This window comes from Mandrillus leucophaeus, unplaced genomic scaffold, assembly GCF_000951045.1.
Source record: "Mandrillus leucophaeus isolate KB7577 unplaced genomic scaffold, Mleu.le_1.0 Scaffold128, whole genome shotgun sequence".
Taxonomy (NCBI): domain Eukaryota; kingdom Metazoa; phylum Chordata; class Mammalia; order Primates; family Cercopithecidae; genus Mandrillus; species Mandrillus leucophaeus.
The window spans coordinates 4,314,593-4,338,670 of record NW_012101209.1 but is presented as its reverse complement, the minus strand read 5'-3'; the positions used below and the strand labels follow the sequence as shown (position 1 = coordinate 4,338,670).

Here is a 24,078-nt window from a genome sequence, read left to right as displayed (position 1 = left end):
GACATAGGATGCTTGTTGAAAGAGCTAGCCTTGGATCACGAGGTCAGGAGTTCAAGACCAGCCTGGCCAAGATGGTGAAACCCTGTCTCTACTGAAAATACAAAAATTAGCCGGGTGTGGTGGCGCATGCTGAAAGGTGGAGGTAACAGTGAGCTAATGTCGCACCACTGCACTCCAGCCTGGGCAACAAAGCAAGACTCCATCTCAAAAAAAAAAAAAAAAAAAAAAAAGAGCCAGCCTTTAAGGAAATGAGAAGTCAAAGCTTGTGTAATAAAGCAAGACACACTTTTTAAGTCTACCTCCCTTAACCTTATAAACATGTGAGCATCATAAACTTTAGGGAAAAAAGTAATTGCCCCCAGTGACAGTGACAGAAGGGATGGCAAGACCAGATAACTTGTTCCAGGCCATGAGACACATGGACACTCTGGCGACCATACCCGTCCCCGCACTGTTGCTGTCCTTTCCTGTTGTGCGTACCTGCACTTTGCATGGAGACCCTGACTTCAGTCATACTGTCAGTCATTTCAGAAAGCACCATAGGATTTCCTGAAGGACATAGCGTTTTAAAATTCTATTGGATAAGAACTCAGTTCCCCAATTATAATTTCTAAAAGGCTAAGGGTTATTTTTATGGGTTTTTGAGCTCTCCATTTTACATGATGTCCTCTGAGAAGTTTTCAGTGAGTTCAGCCCTGTATTGGGCAGAGGCTGCCTCCTCTTCTGTTTTAAAGCAGCTTGAAATTCTTTTACTTCTTGATACAACAACCAAACCTGAATATATTGTGAGGTTCCCATCCCAAGTCAAAGCTCTCAAGGGGAGTCATCCTTGTCCTCCTCTTCCTCCTCCTCCTCTTCTCCTAAATGGTGCTACATAGGCTGACTTAACATCTTTTTTTGAAATAAAAACCAAGAGTAAACATGAGTCAGAATGACAGGTCATATGCGGGACTCCAACATTTACTTTTGACACGAGTTGGTTTTCAGTTATGTTCTGAGAAGCTACATCCTGTCACCCCAACGCTGGAAAAGCAAATCTGTATCTATTTTGTGAGCAGTATGATCCTGACAACACTGGGGGAAAAGAGTCTCAGACCCACAGGGCCTCAGGCCTCAGGAATAGGAATTTCCAGATGAAAAAAATAAGGGCACTTTGATCCACTTGCCCTTCGTATTATTGTCTCCCTATGCAATTTGCTGGAGAATTTCCCACTGGCTCTTGGCTCATTTTCAAATTGGAGTGCAGTCTTTCAGAGATTACTCTGTGTGCTGAAAAACAAGGAAGTCTTTCTTTATTGAGTAGAATGGGGAGGCCCTGCCTTCTAGGAAGGGCAGATAGATGCTCTGGCCTCAGTGTCTCAGCCCACCCTGCGTCCTCCCCGCCGAGCCCCCTCCAGCTCAGCTACTCCCTCTCCCAGTGGAGGAGAAGGGCTGGGTGGACCCCTTGCCTTAGGCTGAAGGAAAAACATCTTATAAGCTATGTCGCTATTGAGGCAATCCCTGCTGTAATCATGGGGCCTCTCAGAGAAATTACTGCAGCAAGATGACAGTTCCAGCTAGCATCCAGTGTAACGGGGTACTTCTTCTGCACCCACTTTTCTCCAAACATGAGAATTTTCAAACGGGAGTAGAAGTCTCAGATAATATTTCCTTCTCTTCATCTTGACTTCCTCTTTCATTTACCTTACTTTTCTTCACTTATGCTTGTTTTAAAACCCTGGATTTTCAGACACCATCTGTATCATCATCTTAATGAATATTTATGTAGTGCTTATACAAATTAATTTTTGTAATCCTCACAATAACCCTATGAGGTACACACTATTATCTCCCCCATTGTGGAGATCAGAAAACAGGCCAAGAGGGATAAAGTGACCTTTCCAGGGTTACAGGCCTACCAAGTGACAAAGCCCAGGTTTGAACCTAATAGTTTGACTCTGGAGTCTGAGTTCTCAAGGCCCTGATGTCACCTCCCAGTTATCTATTTCTATTTAGAAATGTACTCATCCCTGGCCATGTGTTTGTTATCAGAGGGCTTACGGACTACAGCTCGCATCTCTGGTTCCTCCTGGTCCTGGGTTAATTAGGAACGGGATATTGTGGCCCCTTTGCTGTCCCATGGTCACCCCATCTACACCTGCTCTTTAAATAAGGCCCAGCGTGGTCACACGAAGGCACCTTACTAGGAAGGCTAGGTTGCGCCCAGTTTGGTTACAAACTCATGTCTTTTAGCAGGAACATTCATACTTGAGGATTACATAGTAGAGGCTTTTCCTCTACTGGCGGCATGTAGTCCTCCATGGTTAAACCAATTTCTTTAGGAAAAATGGAAGAAGGGAGGGAGGGAAGAAAGGAAGGAAAGATGGAAGGGAGGAGGAGGGAAGGAAAGAAGGAAGGAGGAAAAAAAAGGAAGGAAAGAAGGAAGAAGAGAGGGAGGCAGGGAAGGAAGGAGAGAAGGAAGGAAAAAATGGGAGTAGAAGTCTCAGATAATATTTCCTTCTCTTCATCTCGATTTCCTCTTTCATTTACCTTACTTTCCTTCACTTATGCTTGTTTAAAAACCTTGGATTTTCAGACACTATATCATCTTAACAAATATTTATGTAGTGCTTATACAAATTAATTGGTATAGGAGAGAAAGGGGGAGGAAGGAAAAAGGGAAGGGAAGGGAGAGAAAAGAAAGGGAAAGAAAGAAGGAAGAAAAAAGAAAGAGAAATAATGGAAAGGAGAAAAGAAAGAAGAAAGGGAGAAAATAATACTATTGATGCGAGCATGAGTTTTCTAGGAAAGATATTCTTTCCACCCTCCTAGGCTAACCATTTCTATTGCATTCCTTTTGTCTCCTTGGTTGGGCCGTGCTAACTTCTGTCCCACCCAGAGCATACATGGTACAACTTGGTTATGCTCTTCAGGTTTTCAATCTAAAAGGATGGAAAAAGGAAAAAAAACTATGTTGCAACTTAATTAAACACATCAGATCAAATCATAATTCTGAGCCCAGTGCTGAAAATGGGTCCCTCAGAGACCCTGGGTCTTTCTTGTGCCTGCTGAAGTATTTATTGTCACAAGTCACTCCTCATAGAGTGTCCTGATTTCCCCATCTATGTTGCAGAAAAAACACACTGCCTGCCTACGTCTGCTGAGAAAACCAGCAAGCCAATTCTTAAAAAGCACCTCGAGCCTATAAGGTACATGAGCGGGGATGCTGTTTAGTTTCCTCTTTCTATTTCAAAGTCACAGAATAGTTTCAAAAGAACAGTGGGAAATGCGTGCCTTGGACTTCACAGAGGCCGTCTAACATCGCACCTGTATTTCCTGATCCCCTCTCAGAGTCTGTTTGTTTCCTTTCTCCCACTCTATCACGAGACGCATCTCCCTGGAATGTTGTCCTTGCTGCCTGCCTGCCTGCCAACTGCAGAACTCCCTTCCAGCTCTGAAGCTCAGTGATTCTCCTAGTGGTAGGAACTCTGTCCCTGCTGTTTTCAGGCCTGACCCAGCTCAGACCTGAACTTCTTTGCGTTAGGGTTTAGTGGCTTCACCAGGCAGCACTGTACTGGCCTGGCCAGCCTGGGGCTTGTGGAATCACCTACTGAATCAGGTTGACCTCTGGCATTCCAGGCAAGAGCCGCTCATCAGTCCTAAATTAACATTTTTTATAGCATTAGTGCCTTTACTAATAATATCTACTACTGTTTACTGAACATTTACCAGGTGTGGAACATATACCAATGACTTGTGAGTGTGACATGTTGTCCATCAGTATTGTCTATAGTCACAATCTTATTTGGTTTCACTTAATTCTCACACAACCCTAAAAAGTAGCTATTTTATATCCATCTTACAGCTTAGGAGACTGAAGCCCAGGGTGGTTAAGTTACTTGCCTAAGGTCATTCTACCAGTAAGTGGAGAAGCCCAAATCTAACTAACCCTGGTTTGTTTTTTTCCAAAAGTGGTACCACTGCTTAACCATGCTGATCCCCTACAATATTAGCTGTACTGTGCTAAGCACATACTACATACCACAATTGTGCTAGAAGCTTAATGCCTACAGTCCTATTTAATTCTCACAGTCATCTTGCAAGATGGGAGGATTGGCTCCGTTTTTAAGGTAAGGAAACTGAGATTTAGAGAGGTTGAATTGTGCCATTCTTGTATATTCATTGAAGTCCAGTCAAATTTTTTCTAATACATTTTATTGTCTATATTTGAGGTATATGACATGATGTTATGAGAGACATGAGATGCACGACACATGATTACTGTAGTGAAGCAAATTAACGTATCTATCATCTCATATAGTTACCCATTTTTTCCACAATGAATGTTTAGAACAGCTCTGAACTTCACCAGCAAAACACAAAAGAATTTTGTACAACATACACTTAAAGCCTTTTTTTTTTTAACATAGCACAGTATCTGCAATTATGTTGAGCATATGGCCATTTAAAATTACACTCTGAGACAGCTCACCTGATGTAAATGCCTCAGAAATGGACATGGAGATGTACAAGGATGGGAGATGGCAGAGACAGCTGGGGTTACTGGATGGAGTTGAAGTATAGCTTATTTACATGAATACAGGGGGAGTTAACAGAGGCAGAACTTGGGAGCTGCTTGATGTTCTGTGGGGAGTGAAAAGTAGGAGGCAGATTAAAGAAATGTGAATTTACAACAGATCATGCTTACAAATCCCAAAAATCCATAACCAATCAAAGTAAAAAATAAGAAGAAGAGTCTGTCATGAGAAGGGAGAACTTCATGTCAGTTTCAAGCCCTGCACATCGGAGTGAGTGTATGCACATCCTTCTTTTTTACATCCATTCTTTGTTTATATGTAGCAGATTTGAATACAGTTTGGGTTTCTACCCACATACCTACTAGCCTTACTCTGTCTTGATGTACAGGAAGGTTTAGACCTTTCGCTAGTAATTCTCTGTAATTGAATGTGACCAAGTTCAAGGGAAATGTCAATTACAAAAACACTGGGGGAAAAAATCTGCATTTTGCCTCCATGGTTTCTTAACTATTGGTTTTTCTTGTTTGTTGTTTTTTTTTTTTTTTTTGGTTATTGTTTTGTTTTTATTTTTGTTTGAGACAGAGTCTCCCTCTGTTGTCCAGGCTGGAGTGCAGGGGTGCAATCTTGGCTCACTGCAATCTCTGTCTCCCGGGTCCAAGTGATTCTCTCACCTCAGCCTCCTGTGTAGCTGGAATTATAGGCGCTTACCACTATGCCCAGCTAATTTTTGTATTTTTAGTAGAGACAGAATTTCACCATGTTGGCCAGGCTGGTCTCAAACTCCTGACCTCAAGTGATCTGCCTGCCTCAGCCTCCCAAAGTGCTGGGATTACAGGCGTGAGCCACCATGCCTGGCCTCTTAATCCATTTTGAGTAGGCACATGGACTCTGTCCTGTGATGAAATCTTTATTAGCTTAAAGTCTTTATCTTTTGGTGGCATATGTAGCTATGTCCCCTATTTTATTCCTGATATAATATATGACTCTTCTGTTTTTTTCTTTCACTACTTTGCTAGGGATTGATCAATTTTATTAGTGTTTTTAAAGAATCAAGCTTTGGCTTTGTCAGTTTTCTTTATTGTATGCTTGTTTCTTAATTCATTGATTTCTACTTATTTTTTATACTTTCTACTTTCTCTGGGTGAAATTTGCCCTTCTTTTCATAACTTCTTAAGATGCATACTTTGATCATTGATTTTCAGCCACTTTTCCTTTCTAAAATATGCATTTAAAGCTGTGCATTTCCTTCTAAGCACTCCTTTAGCTGTATCCCACAAACTTGATATATTACATTTTTATTATTCAGTTAAAATAGTGTCTGTTTTCACTGTGATTTCATCTGTAACCAATGAGTGATATAGAAGCATCTTGTTTCAAGTCCAAACATTTAGGAGTTTTCTAGGTATCTTTCTATTATTGATTCTAGCTTAATTCCGTTGTGATCAAGAGAATGTATTTAGTATGATTTTAATTCTCTGCTGTTTGCTGAGACATACTTTATGGCTTGAAACTAATAACCTGCTATTGCATTTTACTTAAATAGTTTGACATCTTTTTGTACATCTACTGGAAAGTTATTGCATATATCACTGGAAAGTTGCTTAATCTCTACGTGTCTCAGTTTTCTTTTGTGTACAATGGAGATGACAACAGTGTCTTCCTCAAAGAGGTCCTGTGGCCATTCAATTTGGTAATACATTAAAGGTTTTCAGAACAGTACCGGCACATAGTAAATACTCAGGAAATGTTAGCTATTATTACTTAGTTGATTCAAATTATGACTGATTATCCTGCTGGATCGAATAGAAACATCCACTGCCTGTCACCAGCCCACCTTGGCTGTCTGCTCTTACTTGCTGCTAAACTTTAAGACATATGTCTTAAATATCACTTAAGTATCATAGAATTCCCAAGACACTGTAAGTATTATTTTCCGTGTTTTACAAATAAGGGAATTTAGGCACAAAGTAAGTAAAAGACTCGAATGAAAGCCTGTTTCTCAAGATATTAGCAATAGCCTGTTATCTAGTTCACATCTATATTCCTTGCTCATCTTTTATTCTATACAAATAAAAGAAGTAATAGTTTTGCAATTAAGTGTTTTTGTGGTTGACATCATTTTCAGGTGTTGCCTGTGGACTCCTACAGCCTTCAGGCCATGGGAAGGTCTGCTCCCTAATCAGTAGGTTAGCCTAACCTCAGTCACTAAGTTTCAGTCTGAGTAAAGGCACAGTCCCTGAGGGCTGAACACATGTCAAGGTTCCCAGCTCTTAACATCCTCCAAAGACAAAACCTACCTTCGTCACCTTGTGGGAACTCAACAAATGGTGGTTGATGAACCGTCATGGTATCAGTTTTGAAAATAAGCACAGACATTTTTGGTAACCAGCCCACCATCACCTAAGTTGTAAAGCAAGTGAAATCAACATTCTTTCTCATTCACTGGGCATAAATTGTTATGGCTGTTTCCAAGGATGCATGGTACACGTGTAATGTGGGGTCTTTCAGGGAAATTTGACATCAAGCCTAGAGTCTTGAGAGACTAGTTTATATTTTTAAGGAACATTGAAGACTTTAGCATATTTTATACAGGGCATTTCTAAAACCGTACCAGTTTCTCAGCCTATTTTATAATATCGACCACCTGGTCTTTTGCTCAGTGTGATTTCAAAGGGCCTAGTATAATTTTTCTGAGTATCTTAAATCTCCTTGGTTGCCCTGTAAATCCACAATTTGAAATTTGTTCTTTTAACATGTCGTCTTGATACTTTGTTTATTGGGTCTAATATACAATCCCTTGGGAAAAATAATATCAAGTCCCATTAATTGTTAATACTGTGGGCGAATGAGTTTATTCGACTGGCTCCTAAGAACAAGCATTGAGTTTGATTGAGGAGGGCAGGGCAGAAGGAGGAGATGATGGCTCTAATAGGCATCTGTATTTGGAAGTACTGGGTAAAAGAGCACAGTTGTCTGAGGCTGCACAAAGGATACAGGAGGAGGCCTCATGTTTTCCCCTGGGCTGCCTCTGCCCACATCTTCACACCATACATCCAAATGAATTTTTCTACACCATTCCATTAGGTAATTATTGTAAGCCTTTAGAAGTAACACCATTACTCTCATGTCACAAAATTCTGTGATTATGTTAAAAATTGCTCTTTTTCTGTTCTGGCACATTTGTTTTCCTCCCTGGTCTTAGATAGCTTTTAGGGTCGTATTAGGTGTTGATGGAAAAGAAGAGTTGAGATCAGGAAAGTAAGGTGGGATTGTAAGAAGGTCAGAAAGGAGCTCTTGCAGTGAAAGACACCTAGAGCTCTTTCAGCCCAGTTACCTCCCTCTGCCATGATACTCATGAGCATGTGGAAGAGCTTCTTTTCATGGACCCCCATGGAGTCCACCTGCTGAATTAATTGATGCTCTTAATTCTCTCTTGAAAACATACCCAGTGATGCCCATGTCACCTTGAATGCTTGCAACCACCAGTCCTGTCCTGTGCTTACCAACATCAGTTGTATTTCCGAACTGTCAATACCAGTTGTGTCTATTGTTGTAACTCAATAACTCAATTAAATAATGTGTAAGTGAATAAAATATGAGCATGAAAGGAAAGACCTAATTTGATTGCTTGCAAAAACTTGATACAGGAAAAACTCTTAGAAATGCTATTAAATTAAGTATGGATGAGAAGTGTAAAAGCTTGTGAAAGTATTTAGGGAAATACACACAGGTTCTGCACTCTCACTGGTCTTTACGTTCTTGCTCTACTGTCAAAAATCTAAAACTAGAAGTCATCGGCCATATATTAGGAGTGTGGCTTATGCAAGAAAGAACATGCAGAACCCAGTCAGCAGACCACACTCAGAGAAAAGACCTTAATCCTGGCCAGGTGCAGTGGCTCATGCCTGTAATCCCAGCACTTTGGGAGGCCGAGGCAGGTGGATCACTTGAGGTTAGCAGTTCGAGACCAGCCTGGCCAACATGGCAAAAACCTTGTTTCTACTGAAAACACAAAAATTAGCTGGGCGTAGTGGTGGATGCCCGTCATCCCAGCTACTTGGGAGGCTGAGGCAGGAGAGTCACTTGAACCTGGGAAGCAGAGGTTGCTGTGAGCCAAGATGGCACCATGCAGTGCTGCCTGGGCAACAGAGTAAAACTCCATTGCAAAAATCAAACAAACAACAACACCACCACCAAAACCTTAGTCCTATATCAGAAGATTGGCAGTCAGGTGCTTTTATACATTTCAAGTTAAAAAGATGTTGAAAATGTACACCCATCATGTTTATGGTGTCTCCCCTTTATTCAACTTTTTAGTTAACCAATTAACAACTTTGTCTCAATGGCTTCTACTGTGGTTGAAAAGGTCATCGTTGTTCTCCTTTATGCTGAATTCAAAGGTTAGGGCTATCCTGACCATTCTCTCTAGTTTCTATGGAGAATCTTATTGTGGATCCATGATTCTTAAATTCCTTAGTGTGTGACTTAAAGCTATTTGTGGTTTTGGATTATATTATAAAATATGCTTGTTTGCCACTAAGCAAAGAAAATAAAAATGCAGCTGATGTCATCACAGTAGCCAACGTGTGACAAGGACTTACTCTGTACCTGGACTCTGTACTAAGCATTAACCGATATTATTTTGTTTAATTTTCACAACTACCAAAGAGTAAGTTTCATTATTATTTCTGTTTTATGGACAGGTGAGGCACAGAAGGGCAAAGTAAGTTGCCTAAAGTAACACAGTTAACAAGTGGTGGAGCCAGATTCCAAGCCAGACGGAATCCAGACCCTGTGCTCATAACCACTGTGCTATTTATTTTTAGATACCTTAAGTCGTTGTTCCTGCTTAATATGTTTATGACCCCTCTTCGGGAGGCAGGGGCAGAGGGAAACAAAGATTGATTACCTGCCAATGTTCCTGTATGTCTAGAAGGTGGTAAAACACTGGTTGTTTTGCACAGTCACTGTTATCTATGAACAACTCTGTTAAATCTCGTAAGAGACAGTGTGGAAAATGTAACACTTAGCACCTCAGACCAATCATCAGTAATGCAGAGGGACGTGAGTGCACGGGTGTGTGTGTGAGTGTGTGTGTGACCCTCTCCCTGCTGCTCACCAAGAAGAAACCGGTATTTTAGTGCCCTTTTGTGCCACTGTGCTTTTAACTGCTGTTAAGATAAGGAGTAATGTCCCTCCAGCTGTACATAATAGTGTTGTAATTCCATCAAGGGGCTTTGATAACTTCATAAACCCTGACAGAAAAGCTTGAGTGGATTTTCATGTCACCATAACACCAAGATGGAATTACAGCCTTAATTTACTGGGTGTACATTTTGGGGGGTACATTACTTAATGTTAAATCTTGTTAAAAACAAATCAGCTGATGCCATCTGGCTGTTCCCATTTCACAGTGGTCTCTAAGCCGCCCCCTGATTTTGGGTTTTTGTTCTCCTTCACCCTGCTTCTCCTGATTTTTATTTTCCTTATCATCATAATTGCCCTGATCATCATCATCATGCATACCTTATACCCATATAACTTTTTTTTTAAGTTTACAGAGCGTTTTGCATATATGATCCTATGAACCTCAATACTTGCTTTCTTCTCTCTTCTTGAACATCTGAAATTTAGTTATTTGTGTTATATGGAACAAATGTCTGCTGGCCATTTTTTAAGAATAAAAGCAATCTGTGCACATTGAAAACTTTCAGACAGTGCAGGACGGCATAAAATGAAAAGTAAAGTTTCCTTTCCTTCCGCCTTCCAAAGTGCTTCTCCCCACAGGTGATCCCTGTTAAGGATTTCTTTCATATCATTCCAAAAAATGTATTCATATACTAAAATTTATAGCATTCCAGAAAAAAGTGTTATGCATTTATGTTTGCCTGCCTAGCCATTTGTCTATCCACTTCTCCTTTTCGATTTATGCAAATGGGATTGTTTGCCCAATGTCTTTTAAAAATACTTAATTATATATCCTAGGCATCTGTCCATATCATTACAAGTAGCTTTCCATCAGTTTTTGTACATAACAATACCAGCCATTTAGAGGTCTGTTTTTCAAATATCATTTTAGGTTAAAATAATGTGTGAGTTAAGGATGACTGTGGTTGAAAAGATGGGCTTGAATGAGCCAGATCTTAACAGAATAAATCTCAATCCAGTCCACTGAAGAATAAAGAAAATGGAATTTTTGTTTTGAAAATTGTTTTTCATGCTCTGTGTTTAATGTAAAAGCAGGGCATTCTGCAAATGTTATCACAGTGCCACGTTCCTATGAGGCTGGTCGGAGTCCACAAGGGGAGTGGTCATGGTGTTGAGGGAAGCGCTCCGGACCAGGTGCCTGGAAACCAGTCACATAACATGCGATTCACCATGTTACTTAGCCCATCTGAGCTCAGCTTTCTCCCTTGTAAAACGGGGTTAATCATATCTGTCTCATATGAGTGCCATGAGCATTAAATGAGATGATTATTTTTGCCTCGATAAATGGTGAGTTTTATGAGTATTCTGAGGCTTCTTCCTACACTATAACTGATGAAATAACTTTCCTTACAAGAGGCTCATTTTTTAATGGTTATTGTCTTTTTATAACTTAGCATTTATTGTTGTCCCATAGATTGCAAGCTTCTAATGTAATGAAAGTGACTTTGAAATGTGACTTATAAGAGCTGGTCTCATTGATTTATAGTTACGTTTTGCTTCATTTGCTTGTCATTTTCTCTCTCACAGCCTGGCACATGGCCGGGGCTTTGTAAATCCTGGTTGATCCAGAGATATGTGAGCTTTGGATGTTGTATGGAGAGGCTGGCTACATGAGACTGTCAATGAATTGGCGAATTTGGAAGAAAAGTTCACATTCTCAAATGTGTGTTCCAACCTGCCTTCCAAAGCCCTGGCACTATCTCTTTTTAATATAACAACAGTCTCCTGCGAATTTCCTAGTATGCACACCTTTTAAATTTAACTTGTGCTCCATTAGACTTCTTGTGAAGTGACATGTGCTCCATAAAACACAGAGACTTCATCAGGCTGACACACTTGCCTAGTACTTTGCAATATGGTTTTGTTGTTGTTGTTGTTGTCGTTTTTTAAGGCAGTAATATATTTTCTTAGAAAAACAAATTTCTCCAGAGGACAGAGTTCCTAAGATAAACAGTACAATCTGAGGAGCCATACAGGATAATGCCCAGGCTCGCCTCTACACAGCACTGAGCCTGCAGAACTGACCTTTGGGAAGCACGCTGTTGCCTCTTGCAGATGCTACCTACTGCGGAGCATCCCCAGGGCTGGAAACAGAAGGGAGCTGGAGAGGTGGGAGGTGTCGGGGTAGGGGTGGGGGAGTATGGGACGGAAAGATCCATTAACCCAGTCAGTGTGCAGAGGCTGCAAGAGACAATATAAATCTGGGAACAGCTCTGCTTAGTGAATGCCTCTGCCGGAGTTAGAGTAACTGACAAATTAGCATAATGTAATTGGCTGGCAGGGTCAGCCCCTCTCCTGGAGCATTAGCCAAGGGGATGGTAGGCAGAGGCAGATAAAGAATTGGAGGGCAGTGTTTTGTCTGTCACCAGGAAGGAGTTTTCATTTCAGCACTGCTTAGATCAATATTATGGCCCTGGAGACAGCCCTCTTCAAATTAGTAAAGTTCCCATTTTTGAAAAATTTCTTAAAAATAAAATCTAAGAATTCCACTTCACTGCCCATGCCAAGGTCTAAACCAAAACCAAACAAAATAACCGAGAAAGAATAGAAGGTTTTCCTTTTTCTTTCTACTCTTTCCCCCTACTTTTGGAAGTTCTTCCTGGAACTTGGGGATTGCATAACGTCTTTTGACTGACATTTCTCAGAATGATTGATTTGTGTAAGTTACTTCATTGATTGCCTACTTATTGTGCAGGCAGTACCTTATCCTTTCTAAGCAAAGCTATGATACATTTCTTTTCACCTAGGTATTACATTAGCCTATACAGAGAAAGATTCAGACACGTTTCCTTGTTCTTCCCGGGGTGTTACACCTGGGTCATTGTGTTGTTCATGCTATTTTCAGAAACTTAGAAGATAATCCACGCCTACCGCTTCTTTAAGAAACTATATATATATGTGTGTGTCTGTGTGTGTATATAGTTTATGTGTGTATATATGTATATATGTGTATATATATACACATATATAATGTCTTTTACATTACTTTATTAGAATTGTTTTAATATTAACATTTAATATTAACATTGCCCACTCCCCATGTGGACTCCGACCAGCCTCATAGGAACGTGGCACTGTGATAACATTTGCAGAATGCCCTGCTTTTACATTAAACACAGAGCATGAAAAAGAATTTTCAAAACAAAAATTCCATTTTCTTTATTCTTCAGTGGACTGGATTGAGATTTATTCTGTTAATATTTTAGTATTAAAATTGTTTTCAAACCTCAAGTACAGGGAGTTGAATTAATCAACACTATAAACTGACTTCTCAGATCAGAGATCATTGTCATCACAGATGTGAGAAAATGCCCACTCTTGCTCTGTTTTCTCCTATCTTCAGTTTCTACGCCCATTCTCTTCTTCTGCGTGTTTCCATGTAAAATAGCTGTGTATGTGAAGTGAATGGTAATGTGCGTTTCTTGTGCTATTACTTTTTTCATGCAACACCATTTTAAGGATTTCTTTTTGTTGCACACTTCTTCATTGCTTCTAACTGCTCTGCAGCATTCCATTGTCTGAATGCACCCATTTTATTTATCCATTTCCACAATCGATCTTGGAACATTTTCAGCCTCCCCAAAGGAAACTTAATGCCCATAGGAGTCACTCCCCATCCCCATCCCCTTAGTCCTAGGCAACCAGAATCTACTTTCTGTGTCCATGGATTTGCCTATTCTGGACATTTCATATAAATGGGAATCATACTATATGTCATCTGCTGTGACTGGTTTTACTTATTTAGTATAATGTTGTCAGGGTTCATCCATGTTGTAGTATGTGTCAGAATTTCATTCTCTTTAATGCCCAAATAATATTCCGTTGTATGGATGTACCACATTTTGTTTATCCATTCCTCAGTAACGGACATTTGGGTTGTTTCCACTTTTTGGTTATTATGAATAATGCTGATAGGAACATCTGTGTATACATTTTTGTATGGACATGAGTTTTATTTCTCTTGGGAATAAACCTGGGAGTGGAATTTCTGGGTCATGTGGTAACTCTACGTTTAGCTCTTTGTAGAACCTCCAGATTGTTTTCTGTTTTTCAAAATGGCGGCACCATTTTACAATCCCAAGAATTTCAGGGTTCCTGTTCGGATCCAGTATTGTAAGGACAGACTGCATCACTGGCCTGAGTAGTGGCCAAGATCTGCTCATATGAGGGATGTGCATGGATTTTGTATATGTGGACTGCCATTTGTTTATGGCAATGATTATCATCCAGGGTTATCCCACCTCATCTTGATAGCTCAATTTTAGGACTATTTTACGAGCAATTCTCTGGTTAAATTTGTTCACTGAAAATAACAGTTTTGCAGGATATGGAGTCAGGAAACCTAAATTCAAGCCCAGATTCTGCTACTTATTTGGTGATCTTGAATAAATTGTCCAAGCCTCAGCTTCCTCATTTATAAATTGCATGCAAACACATGGGGCTGCTCTCGGTGTGGATAGATCTGGGGTTGGGAAAAAAAGCAGGGGTGTGTTGGGGGTCAGAACTAGAGAATAGGGACCCCAAGGAGTTGCAATTACTAATTAAAACCTGGCCTTCCAGGCCATTATGAATGTCAAGATTGAAGGTAGAATATATTTGTTACTTGATTGGTAACTTTAAATAATTTAGTTATCTGGGATGTGGGCTTCCATGTGTATTCTTGCCCTGGGCCCCACAAATGTTAGAGGGGTGCTTTTTCTTGATCACCATTCTTATATGGACCTGTGTGACAATATAGGGACAGTTAGTCTATGCATATTTAATTTCCCTGAGTTCATCTAGGTCAATTTCCAGAATGACCGTAGAAATTTACATCAATAATAATAGGATTCTTAGATCTCCATATCAGGACCAACACCTGTAATTATTTACCTTTCTATTTTTTCATTGTTTTCCTTGTTTTAATTTGCATTTCTCTGACTGTAAGTTTGAGCATCTCTTCATGGATACAAAATATGAACAGGAATTCAAAAAGAGAAAGTCTAACCAAAAGATATTTCGACTTTCTGTTTTTTGGATTCTTAATTACATTTTGTATCCATTTTCTATCAAGTTTTCTATCTCTTTCATGTTTATTTTCAGGATATATATATATATCTTTCCATATATATCAGGATATATATATATCTTTCCATATATATATCAGGATATATATATGTGAGTGTGTGTATATATATAGATACACATATATAAAGAGAGAGAGTAAGGAGAAAGGCAACAACTTTTAAATTGCAATGGATCCAGGAAAATCAATGACTTCCAATAAATGTCAGCATTGACTTGACTTAGAAACATCACCCACATGTATATGAGAGAAATAGGTGGCAAATCATCTCCAACATGGATCCTAAGGAATTCTACTCCTTACAATTATGAGGATTCAGCATGTGACTTTCTAGATTGCTGCCTTTACAATTAAGTCATGTTTTCTTTCTTAAGAATAAGTTTGAGAATAGACTTGTATGAAACTTGTGTGTGTGTGGTAGAGAGTGGGGCATCTCTCCTGCACTCTTCCCTGCTTATCACTGGTGCTTACGAAATGGTGTTTGCAAAGAGTGGCAATAATGCTGTCAGATATTGGTGGATATTGCCTTGCTCAAATTTGGTGAAAGGTCGGTGAACACCAAGGAAGCTGCTTGTAGTAACCATGTCACACTGGCCAGAACTGGAGCAAGAATTCAGGGAGAGCCCTTCTCAAGAATTCTTTTGACATTTCCCAGTTGTATGTTTGGCCCATGTGACTTGCTCAATCTTCCCTTTGGAATAGGATCCACTTGAAGAGCTCATCTCATCTATGTCGCCTTTCTTTCTAGGTCAGGAGGCCACATCTTACTTTATGTTTGTTGTTTGATTCCTTAACAGTGAGTATGGCAGCAAGGAAGTGCATCTTGATCTAAATCCCAGGTGATCTCCGAGGCCCATATCTAGTTTAGCCTTCTTATTAAAGGGTTCCCTGACTGTGCCAATCAACAGTCACCTTTTATTTCCTCTTGTGTTCACTGGGTTCTCCAAAGAAACAGAACCAATAGGGGATATACCTATACCAGTACCTCTCTATCTACTATTGGGGGCGGGGGGAGAGAGAGAGAGAGAGAGAGAGAGAGAGAGAGAGAGATGAGATGAGATGAGAGGGTGGGGGGCTGGCAAGTCTGAAGTCTATAGTATAAGCCATCAGGTCAATTCGGATAAGAGCTGATGTTGTGGGCTTGAGTCCAAAATAGATAGGCTGGAAACTCAGGTAAAGTTTCTATGTTGCAGTCTTGAGGCATAGGTGTTTCTTCTTTGGGAAACCTCAGTCTTTGCTCTTAATGCCTTCAACTGAGGTATTATGAGGCCCACCCACATTATGGAGGATAATCTGCTGTATTCAAAGTCTACTGGTTTAAATGTAGACTTTAAATCTAATCTAATCACATCTAAATAATTCCTTCACAGCAATGTCTTGACTTGTGTTTGGCCAAATAACTGGTCACCATAGCCTAGCTAAGTTGGCACATAAAATTAACCATCACACATCTGAACTCTTGCCTGAACCACTTATTTGTCTTATAATTATATGAAGGCAGGCTATCTCTCACATTGTCATCTTTTGGTGTGTAGCTTTGGAAGTGTATAGGTTTGCCTTTCCAACTCCTTGAAGACGAAGACCGTATCTTATACTTTTTATGGGGTTCCTGGAATGCCTAGTGAGGTGCTACACAGATCTTGCTTAATAAACTAGTGTCCAAAAATGAATGCACAGGAGAAGTAGCTTTTTGATGATAATATCAAAGTAAATATTTGGAGTTAAGAATAGAACTTGGGTATTTTGCATCCCATTCTCTTACTCTTCAGTTATAAACCAAAAGACTTCAACACATTCTTCAGTTAGTTCTTGATTGGAATTTTAATGGGGTAAATTTTGTGAACAGGCAGGCTTTTCATCAGCTTGAGTTTAAACTCTTTGAAATTGGCCCATGAATTTGATGCTGTTTTCTTGGTCTTTTTCACAACTGAAACATTGGGCCATTGGTGGGACATTCTGAAACTTGAAATTTCCTTTTAATATGTGCAGCTCCATCTCCTCTAGCACTTTTTAGCTTCCTAGTCCATACATTTTACAATTGAACGCATAATGCCCCAATAGACTTTGGGATATTGGATCCCAACTTCAGTAAACTCCAATAGACCTGAGCTCTGTAGTTTTCTTAGCTGTCAGTGAAATGTCTTCTAAATGTGTTAAACTGTCTCAGGCTTGCCCAAAAAATGACCATGTCAGTGACAGATGACATTTATGGTACCACCCTAAAAGCAAAGAATAATTATAGTAAGATAATTAGGCATTAGGGCATTGATGGGGCCAAATGAATGTGGAGAAAGTTAAACATGCAGAAATATCTGGCTCCAGGTCTTATATGTGTTGGGAACTTTCCAAAATTCAGAGCATAGAAATTCCCATGATGCTAGCTCAGTAAATGTTCAAGCCTTTGGAATCTCTACTGACCTTTGAAAACATAGCAGATTCTTCTTTTAATCACACAACCAGCTGTCCTAAGGCCAATTAGCCCGAATTATGTTTTTTTTTTCTAATTACTTATTTGTTAAATATTACTGTTATTAATTTTCTTTATCAGTTTTCCTTAGATCAGAGGTTCTCAAACTTTTTCAGTTCCAGCCATCCTCAGTATTTCAATAACTTTTCTTCTGGTATGCCTAGGCCAAAAGAAATACCTTACTATTCTGCTTATTAAATAGTTAGGTCAAAACTACTTAATAAGCATGGAAGCATCTATGTAGATATTTGAAATAAATAATACACAGATATTAAAAGATAAAGGAGGAATAGTCTTATTTCATTCTTAAATAAGTGTAATTACTTCCTAATGGAATACGTGTAGGTACCTGTTGAGCTCTGCACAACTTCTCAAATCTTAGAATCGAATTGGACACCACCACCCTCATCTCCATTCCACGTTTATTTTTGCATGCTATTGGCTTTTAACAGCAATCACCAAAAATTCAGCTTTGTGAAGATGTGAAATAATCTAAAAGCATATAAGTATGATTTAATGTTGAAATGCTGATAATCTTGAGTTTTCTCAGTGTCCAACAGATGTCAAATATTGCTGTGTATTCTTCAAAATGCAACATATTCTGTGTCATCCCTGTGAGTTCAGTACAGCATCCTGGGGCACACAGTTTGGAAACTGCAACCCTACACATTAAACATGAATGATTAGGTCCAACATTCAAATCTGTCAAATTTACAAAGAATGGGAATTTCTGATTTATACTTAAGACTGAAATTTCTCCTAGGGATCACATCTGGTATTTAGTACCTACACACCTAGCTGTTCTTCACTTCCTTAGGAAGCTATGTGCTTATGTTCAGGATAACATTTTCCCCCCCTTCTAATTTTCTACCTTTGGAAATGCATGCAGTCTGCTGTTTCCTTCTCTAATTCCTTGTCAGTAATCATGCTGACCAAAATGGCCTGGTGAGCAATGTTGTTTATTTCATTGGATGCCTGTTTTTTAACATCCATTTTATTTTGGTTATTAATTATTATCGAGTATCCTGAGTATGAGAAACCTAGTACAGAGCTTACGTAAGTGGGAAAAAGAATGCTATTTTCTCTTAGAGGTTACGTGCTGCAAAGCTTGTCACTGCCGATCGCTTGCTTCAAACCCTTAGCCCTTTGTGAGCAAGCAGATGTCACATGAACTAAGACCCCAGAGAGCACATCAGCCACTTGGTTGGTTTCTCATGCCTGTTTTCTAGCCTCTTCAGTGGATTTTAATACCTTGGCCTTTGGCTGCTTTTCTGAAGAAGCCTCATGACATCACTAAGCTTCAGGCTCAAATATATTTTATCCATACTTTATGGCTCTCTTTAGTCTGAAAAAGATTTTGCTGCTTCTCCTTCTTCCTTTTTTTCCTCTGCCTCCTTTTCTTACTCCTCTTCTTCCTCTCTTCCTCCTCTTCTTCTTCTCCTCTTTCTTCTCCTCCTCCTCTGCCTCCTGCTGTTCTTTTCCTCCTCTTCCTCCCTCTTCTCCTTCTGTCTTCTTGTTCTCTTATTAACGTTTTCATAGTTTCCCTTGGAATATTTTAGCCCTGAAGAGCTAAACACTAAACATCAAGCCTATTTGTTGAGTGATTATAGTGGCTGGAGGTCAGGGCTGTCTCCCAGACCCCTAGATGCAGGATATCCTTCTAAAGGACACGGAGATTGGGAATTGGGAATGGAGCAATGCCTAGTTGTAGAAGAGGCTGAAAGAGAAGTTGGAATAAAAATGGCCACCCTTGCCAATTCCTTTGCTTTACAGTTTAAAAGTGACTCTATGGTTGAGCTCTCCTCAACCTCTTCTCTCTTCCCTGACTTCTTTCCCCGCATCTCTGCCTCTTCTCTCTCTCTCATCCATCCCTTACTTCCTCACCTTCTCCGCCTCCAGCCTATAAAACGTTCTTGGGCTGTCCCCAGTCAGGTGGATGTTGCCTAACTCGTGTGTGATACCAATAACCCATGCTAGTGAAGCCAATGAGGTAATTTTCCCTGAAGCTCTAAATATAATTTAACAAGTTAAACACTGTAACATAGTGGTGAATGCGCTATTAAGGGACTGTAAATTGCTTACATAGCATCAATAAACACAGTGCCCTAAAGCCAGGGGCCGTTAAGACTTTATAATCTAAAGCAGCACTTGGAGTATCACCCTGAGGCTTCAGCTTCAAGTCAGATAAAAATAAAGCTGGCTGAAGGCTTCAGTTGATGCCAAATGTACATAAGAACACAACAAGCTTTAGGGGGTAATTACTTTCTGAATGCTTGATGTGGATTTGCTGAGAAACACATCTGTTATCAAATTTGCCAGTGATTAATTTGATTCTTCCATTTGCACAGAAAATGGGGCAAGTGGAGTTGATGGTTACCAGTGCCAAGCCAACTGGTATATGGCCCCTCCCACAGATTCAAGTATCATTTTCTTGGGATAGGAAAAAAAATCAGTATAATCTACTCTCATACATACATTGGATTAAACCCTACAGGATTATGTGTATTGAAAAAAATCTTTCTGTAATTAAATTATCTTTGGTGTTGTTGAAAGGGTACAGAGTTTTAAAAGTTTATGGCTTCTTTTGGAAACAGAATAGTTCGTGTTTCAGATTTTGCAAGTCCCCAAGCTTCCTTCCCCTTCTTTTTCCTTTCCTCTGATGTCCACCCACCCCTGGCCAAATGCTTTCACAAAACACACCTCCCCTCTGTAATTCCTTCCCGGGTTCATATTCTCAGCCAACTGGTGACTAACCCTTTTTGTGTTTTAACTATTATCCAGAGTATTTGGTCTAAAGCATTTGCATTTGAGCTCTGGAAAGCTCTTAGCATTTTACAAATGTTACCCCATTAATCACTGCAGCCATCAGCCTGACAGTGTTTACCTTATATTTAAAAGTGGTGGAAAAAAGAAAGCTCTGAATGGTCCTGAGACCTGACCAAGGTTGCTTGGTGAGTCGAGAGGGGACAAGGGAGGAGAACTCACTGTCTCAGGCCTCCCAGCTCCCACACCTGCCATGCCACACACTCCTAAAACCTGCATAGGACCTTTGGGTCTGCAGGGTCTCAGGGTCACCTTTATGATTTCTGGTCTTCCTTCCTTCCTTCCTTCCTTTCTTCCTTCCTTCCTTCCTTCCTTCCTTCCTTCCTTCCTTCCTTCCTTCCTTCCTTCCTTCCTTTTTTTCTTTCTCTCTCACTTTCTCTCTCTCTCTCTTTCTCTTTCTCTTTCTCTCTCGTCTCTTTTTCTCTCTCTCTCTTTCTCTCTCTTCTCTTTTCTCTCCCTTTCATCTCACTCTGTCTCCCGGGCTGGAGTGCAATCGTGCAATCTCGGCTCACTGCAACTTCTGCCTCCCAGTTCAAGTGATTCTCCTGCCTCAGCCTCCCAAGTTGGGATTACAGGCGCCTGCCACCACGCCCAGCTAATTTTTGTATATTTTGTGGAGACGGGGTTTTGCCATGTTGCCCAGGCAGGTGTCAGACTCCTGAGCTCAAGCGATCCACCTGCCTCGGCCTCCCAAGATGCTAGAATTACAGGCACGAGTGAGTCACCGATTTATTTCTAACTAGCTTGCTGAGTTATGCTTTAAGCCTGAATGGAAGTTCCTGTGCAGATTCATCTCCTTTTGTTGTTATTGAGGCCATCCCGAGACCATGGAGACTTGCCTCTCATGTGTCTGGTCTCCGGTACACCATGCCCATCCGCTGAGGAGGGACAGTAACTGACAGAAGGGTACATCACGGGGGCTCAGAACAACAGGTAAAATGCCCCACGCTCATAAATGGCCATCAGCAGACAGCAACTCATCTGTCTCCTGGGCAGTCTCGAGCCTTCCCCTTGACCCTCTTTAGCCCCATCTTTCAGCCACATGTCATGTTGTCTTGTGACTTTACTCATTAGAGTGCCATCAGGGTTCATGCTACCTGGCTTCACTGGCAGAAAGGAATTTAAAGATGGGAAGACAGAAAAAGAAGGAGATGGTACAGGATGATTTGATCCAGGGGTCACAGTCCACTAGGGATGGCTTTTGTTCCAGGACAAGGTTGAAATGAATTATCTGCAGTGAAGTACGAGGTAGGCACAAACCTAGAGATGCTTCTTCCGCATTAGATTACTAAAACTGCTTCCAGCTGGTCTCGACATCTCTGTTAGGAAATAGGCCACTCTCCAGGAGATGTTTCCACTGATGATAATCAACCAGGCTAGCCATTCATATGTCTCTGAGGGTGGTGGGTGCAATTCAGTTTTCTCTCCCAACTTGAAATCTTCATGCCAATAATACACCTTCAACATGGGCTTCTTAGGTCTTGATGGTAAATTATAAAAACACTAAGATCATAACATTTTCTAAACAAGAGCAATTTCATCCTACTTCTAAGCAGCTTCAGTTAATTTCTAAATTCCCCAGCACTGCAGGGACTCCCTACTTTCTACTCCCCCCCATTTATTTTTTATAAAACACGATCCAAATATATCATGGGAGATGCACCGTGCCTTTTCCTGTCTTTCAAGTAATGCATTTTTATGTAAACATGTTGTTTATGAAAGAGCCTTTCATGGATGCCTTGTGTTGCCTTTGCTCAAGAAAATACATTTTAAAAGAATTCTCCCCAGCCTGGCATGTAATGTTTCATTAGCCAACATAACCTTGTTTATTTGCTTTTTAAAATTTTATTTGGGAAAGGAAATCAATTTGCACCCCTGACATGCTGCCAGGTTCCTGTTTATATGCACACAATAGGCAGCTTGGAGGGGGTAAAAATATATAGTTTATGATTTCAGCATTAAGTGTGACACAATCTGTATATGAAACCATAGAGGCAGTCCTGTTTTCCTGTCCCTGCAGCCACGCTGCAGTTTAAGCTTTTTATCAGAGTATTAACCCAGTGTGCACAGAGGGAATGGTCCTAATCATGCTGGGCACTTTTAGTATGAGGAAAAACTGTCAGAATGAAAGAGATTCTTTGCTGGATTTTGTTTGTATTTTCTTATTTGTTTTTGGGAAAATACTTTAAGTGACCGACTGGGACTTGGCCTTATAGCTGGGCTGTGCTTTGGGTGAGCTTGAATGTCTTTCCAGTATAAAATGTCCTCAGGCTTCTGTGGTCAGAGATTCCTTGGCTGATGGGAGGTTGACAGGACCCTAAGGTCAGTGTGTCTGTCAAACAGAATTCCTTTCCCTTCACTTCAGTCCCCAACAGTGATGTCCAGCAGATGGATATCTGCTGAACTTGACCCTCACTCCTGCCTCCTTTGAGTGGACCCCCTGGGCTTTTCTCTTCCTCAAAGTGAAATAATTACCTTACTGGTCCAGTGTATGGAGATCCAAATATGAGCATGAAATAAAGTCGTTCCTTCCCCTTTGCAGAAATGACACTCTCTAAAATCACCCATCGTAGCAAAAAAAAAAAAAAAAAAAACTGAATTAGTAGTCAAGAGATCTAGATTCTAGTCCTACTCCTGCCTCCGTTTAGATGTGGGCCACTGGCCCGGTCACACCATCTCTTTGACCTCTACCTTCTTCTCTGTCGAGTCAGGGAGTTGGATTCAAGTCTCTCCGTGGTATATTTCAACTCTGAAGTTCTATGTGCAAGTACTGACAAGTTTCATTTAAAACATCTTCACCTCAGACTTGGAATTTCTTCCTGCCTGTCTCCCAGCCTGCATCCAAGCCAGACCCCCTGTTTTGGGTTTATCCGTCTGAATTCCTGTTTCTGTTCCTGTTGGGGTGGAGCCTTCTCCCCTCCTTTTCACTGCCTTGGCTTCCTCTCTGTTAAGAATTATTGTAACTACCATGAATCTGCTTTTTTCTTTTCATTTTCCTAGGTTACCACTGAAACCTAACAATCAAATCTTGCATATTGAAAATGTAACTCTACTGGGCAGCACCCATTTGGTTACAGACGCTGTGTCTGGAGGCAGGACAGGGTCCCTTTCCATTCCACCCTGCTAGTCACAAGGTCGGCTCTGGGCCACAGCCTCTTATGAGAGGCCTGGAGGGCATTTCTAGTTTTTTAAGTGACCCTTTATTTGGCTGAGCATGCCACAAGCTCTAGGTATGCTCTATATGTGAATCTAGACTGTTCACATGAGCAAGCCAAGGAGGGAAGCAGACTTGGGGAGAGCTTGAATACAAGGAGAATCTTTCATTATTCATCTCCACTAGTAATTAGAGGGCACTATTGAATAGATATAATTGGATCATGTCACAAAAATTAAGATAAAAGACCATAAGCACCCCATTCTGGCTCAGTGTTCCTCCCCTCTCCTCCGCCTTCACTGGAGTTTTATTCAGCTGGTGGTAGGACTCAGCACACTAGAGGTCTTCCAGTTGCCATAGATCTGTAAGCTGCATTGTGTGTGTGTGTGTGTGTGTGTGTGTGTGTGTGTGTGTGTGTGTGTGTGTAAATAAAAAGCTTCCCGCATATGGGCTTACCTAAACCTTTATCAAACATGGTGGTGTGCAAGGATGTTAGAATAAATGGAGCAACATACAAGACAAGGCATTTATGAGGGCTGGCAACTGTTCTCTCTTCCTGTGCCAACAGATGTGAGATTAGTAGTTAGCTACCCAGATAAATCAGTACTAGGTACAAATGCATAATTGACTCATAGGCAAAGCCACTTCACCAACATGAAGATAATATAAGAAATTCAAATACTTTGTGGTTTATCTTTTGCCCTGACCATACCTTATATCAATGATTATAAACCTTTAAAAAGGCGTTTTGTACTGAGATTCTATTTGACTTTTTAGGGCAGATTTAAATTTCTAAATCCATTTATAGGTTTTGAAAATTATTTCATAAAGTGACTAGCAAACT

At 40.4% G+C, this 24,078-nt stretch overlaps 1 protein-coding gene across 5 annotated transcripts in view; it reads left to right on the top strand.

Annotated features, from left to right (window-relative positions):
* The window catches only part of CREB5 (cAMP responsive element binding protein 5), a 561,911-nt gene that overhangs the window by 260,949 nt on the left and 276,884 nt on the right, over nt 1-24,078 (top strand). The window lies entirely within an intron of this gene.